The 4,545-nt window shown below is 55.5% G+C and overlaps 1 protein-coding gene across 2 annotated transcripts in view; it reads left to right on the forward strand.

Annotated features, from left to right (window-relative positions):
* The window catches only part of BCL2L11 (BCL2 like 11), an 84,424-nt gene that overhangs the window by 19,862 nt on the left and 60,017 nt on the right, over window positions 1-4,545 (forward strand). The gene's annotated exons all lie outside the window — the stretch shown is intronic.

Genomic DNA, 4,545 nt, shown 5'->3' on the forward strand with positions numbered 1-4,545 from the left:
TCAGGGAAACAATGCGCCCCATGGTCAGCTTAGGGCAGGGCCGTGCTCCTGGATCCAGCTGGAGTTTGGAGATGACTCAGGGGAACGAGCAGCCCTGGGAGCGGTGACACAGCGGGGAGGGGGAGCCCCAGGGGGGGTGACATGGAAGGGAGGGGGAGCTCCGGGAACCTTTAATCAGCCTTTTCCAAATCCACACAAATCAAACTTGGATTTATGACACCAGAGATGCAGCTCGGATGCAGAGGGGTTTGGCACTGAGTCGTCCATGGCCATGCCATGGTCCAGTGGAGCATTCCATACTCAATCCCTCTCTTTAGGACCTGCTAGTGGCTTTAACCCTCCCAGCACCATCACTGCAGCACAAGGAAAAACCCAGCAGTGCCTGAGGGAGCTGACATGGGATGAGCGATGGCTTGGCTCAGCTGAAGGAGGAAAACCACCCAAAACCATCCCCTTTTTGTCCTCATCTGCAGCTTTCACCCATTTCCCATCCAGCTCCCTTGGCTGAGACTCCAAGGATCACAAACCTCTAAACGAACCCAGGAACTGTGGAATTCTGGAGGCGTCGGAGCACCACACCAGCTACAGTGGCACCAAATGCTTGGCTATTCCCCCAAAAAACTGGGAGATGGATGCTCCTCTTTGTTGCTTCCCACCAACATCCCTGGAGCTCCTCCCAGCACAGCACAAGCTGGTGGGAAATGTCCTTCCTGGAAGAAACCACACGACGAGCATCCTATGGGAAGGAGGAACATGAGGATTGGGAGTATTCTCCACTGTTGTGGGAAAACACTCAGCCTGCTCCGTTTCCACTTTTTTTCCCCCTCAATATTGCAACAAAACAAGAAAATGTGCTGGCAGTCATTAGCATCTCCCTGAAAAATGCCAGGTTGCCAGCCCAGCTTCCAGATCCAACTCTCCAGAAAGCCCTGGAGTGGCTGCGAGCTTTAGGGAACATCCCATTTTCCTTCTAAAAAGAAAGGGGTGGAAACTGCTCCTGCTGGATATTCCCACTGGGATGGAGCTGCTGCAGGATGGAGATCCCAAAGAATCATGTCACACCACTGCCTGCATCACCTGTGGGGTTCAGCCACATCCACTTGGGCAACGCAACACCCCAAGGGATCCCTCGGGATAGCTAGAATCCCACGGGATCCAGCTGCCTTGCCGGGCATGCTGGCACCTGCCTTCCTGCAGAGCGAACAAACAAGTTGCTAAGTCACAGCAAAACCATGAAAGCAAAACCACAGAGCCCCAAAGCGCCTCTGAGTCACTCCCCGGCCGTCGCCACGGCCCCACAGCCCTCCCAAAATTCACCGCCACCTGCAGCTGCTGATCCGTGCTCCAAAGGGCTGCTCCAGAGGTGCTGGGAAGCATTTTCCTGCAGGGAAAGCTTCTCTGAGTGCACACAGGCATGGGTGGAGGAGCTGAGGTGACGACCAAACCAACCCGACAGCCCCCACTCATCCCTTCTTTCCATAACTTCACCTGGATTTTTTATTGTTATCGAACGGTGCCAAACACTGGTAAGGATGGGGATGGAGCCGAGCCCCGGGCAGACAGCGCTCCCGGGATTAGTCACCGGTGGCAGCAGCGCTGCCGACATGAGTCACGGAGGTTTGGCTGCCCAGTAAACCCGGGATTTTCGGGTTCCCGGCTCTGGGGTTGTCCTGGGGACACCTTTCGGTAACTGGTGCCCGGTTCTCGCAGCCGCCTCCCGGCACTGCTGCTTTGCCGTGGGATTCCGCAGCAGCTGGAATGGCGGCATCGGTCCCAAATAACCCGTTTGTGCTTGTGTCCCGTTTGTGCCTGAGGCGGGAATTGCGATGGAGGCGTGGGATGCAGCCGGGTGGCAGCGGGGCCACGCCGGTGGCCCCGGTGGCGATGCCGACAGAGGTCACTGTTGCCGAAAAGTTGCGAGCCCCAGCCAAAAAAACCCAAAGGGAACTCGGTGGGGAAGGCGGCGATGGGGTCGGGCTAGAATAGGCACCGCGTCCCAGCTGTGGGACCTTCCCGGGAATGATGCACCGGGAAACGCAGCCGGCACCGCGATCCATGGGATGGGATGAGCTGGAGAAGCCGCGCTCTGCCCGCAGCCACCGCGGGACATCCCAGGGGCCTTCCAGCCGGGAACAAAGAAGGATCATGAGGATAATTCCCCCCTGGAGAGGCAATGTGCTGCCGCCGGGTGATCCCGAGGGCGAAAGCTGAGCCAGAGCAGGAAAAGGAGGGAGCCCGGGGCTGCTCAGCCCCTGACGGAGCCGCTCAGCTCCGGGACAGCCCACGGGACACACAAGCAGTCCCCAGGGAACCGCAGTTTGGGATGTATTGGGTGGCAGGCGGTGCGAGAACGGGAGAAGCAAGAAGGGAACTCGCTGCTACCTTCCCCAGCCCAAATCCCAAAGGAGAGTACAGAATGAGCGGGAGAGGGCAGCACAAAATACCCCAAAAAGGTGAGTAAGCACTGTGGGGGTAGGCATGACGCCAGCGGAGCCCGGCCTCCGTTCCCAGCTGTGCCATTATCATGGTATCAGGGAATGACTGGGGTGGGAATGTACCATAAATCTATCCTGTTCCACCCCTCGCCATGGGCAGGGCCACCTTCCCCTCACCGAGGTTGCTCCAAGCCCCGTCCGACTGGCCTGGGACACTTCCAGGGATGGTGAATGGAGTTACCCCGGTGCAGGACCAGGGAGAACCTCCACATCCACCTCCCCCTTCTCCGGGCCTGAGCAGCGCTGCTTCCTTCCCTGCGGCTCCCGGAGCATCCCTGAATTCCTCCCAGCTCCACACCGCCTCCAGGGCTCCTCCAGCAGATCCCTCCGGGACGAGGCAAAGCGCACACCCCGAGCAGCAGCCCGCGCGAAATCCCAAACGTTCCAGCTGGTTCCACGGGTTTTTTTCCCCGCAATTCCTGGCAGCAGCCGAAGGGAGCAGCGCCTTACCGTGGGTGGTGGGGCCGGGCCGCCCCCGGGCCGGGGGTTCCCGGTGTTCCCACGTGGAGCCGGGAAGCGCAGCCCCGGGCGTACGTAACGGGCGCGGGCGGCCCGGGCGCGCTGTGCCCCGATCATTGGTCCAGCTCACGGCAGCCGCTGCTTTCAAATTCTGCTCGAGCTGCGGAAGGAAACAGGAAGCCCCAGAGCTCCTCGGCGGAGCCTCCCGCGCCCACCCCCCGCCCACGAACTCGCCTCCCTCGCCAAACGCTGGGAATGGTGCTTTTCCCGCATCCGGCGGAAACCGGGAGCATGCCGACGCCGAGGTCCTGGCAGGGAGTTGCTAGAGATGCTTGGTTTCATGTTACTCGTCATTTTTCATCTTATTCGTGGTGAAATGGATCCTCACCTTCCAGCTTGCCCGGCCACAAGGCAGCATCACCCTCAGAATGCGGGATAAGCCCCATGGATCCATCGGGACAGCAAGAGGATTTAGGACACCTCCAGGTGTCTCAGCTTTCTACCCCAAATCCAGCATTTGGATTTTCGGCTCTTTGTCTAACTGAGATAAACCCGGAGGCTCGTTCTGGAGCTGGGGTAGAGGCTTGAGGAGGCAAAAAAAGTATTTGTCCTTGGAAAAATTAATTCCCCATCCCCGGAAGTGTTTGAGGCCAGTGTTGGATGGGGCTTTAAGGAAGGTGTTCCTGACCATGGTCTTTAAGGTCCTTTACAACCCAAACCATTCCAGGATGCTATGAAATCCCACTGTCATTGCCCCTGGAAAATTAGCTTCCCATTTCCTCAGTTTAGAAGGAACTTCCCTGAGCTGCACCCACCTCCTAAGGAAAGGAACATCCAGGATTGCCCCATGAGATCTCCTGGCTCCTCTGATTTCCCATCTGTTCATGGGTTCATTGAATTCACATAAGGAAGGTCCTTGTAGAATAGGTGTGACAAATTAAATTAATTAAACTGTTTTTATTAAATTAGAGAAGTTTCTGAACAGCTTAAAAAAAAAGGGATGAATGTTGGAATTTGGCATGGGCTCTGCCTCCTTCAGGACACCTCAAGCAATAGGAAAACTGCAGTTAATACACAATAAATTTGGTTTTTTATAAGATTCAGGTTTGTATAATTTTCCTGCTTTTGCTCTCTTTTTAATCACTCCTGGCTATCCTCCTCCCTCCATTTGACCCTTCGCAAAATCCTTGAGGATTTGGGAAAAAACAGGGAGAAATTGGTACAAATCCCACAGAACAGGATTAAATTTGGAACCACAATAATCAGAATCCAAGCTTTCGGCTCAGGCTGAGTAATCCCTCAACCTCTGGCTGCTTTTTATGGAGTAATTCTATGTGTTTGGTGACAAATTAAGGATCTGCTCTGCCTGGAACCAACAAGGAATGAGCCCTGCTCCATGTTCATCCAGGGGGATACACAAGGAGGAAAGGAACACAAAGTGTTTAAACCAGGAATTATTTCCATTGTCTGGAAATAAGATCCACCACAAGCAAAGGATCCATCACAAAGCAAAGCCAAGGAAAGACACCATTCCCAGCCAAGGGAATCTTTCCCAAATTCCCCACAAAAACCACACATTTGCAAACAAACC

The sequence above is a fragment of the Anomalospiza imberbis genome, chromosome 3 (genome assembly GCF_031753505.1).
Source record: "Anomalospiza imberbis isolate Cuckoo-Finch-1a 21T00152 chromosome 3, ASM3175350v1, whole genome shotgun sequence".
Taxonomy (NCBI): Eukaryota; Metazoa; Chordata; class Aves; order Passeriformes; family Viduidae; genus Anomalospiza; species Anomalospiza imberbis.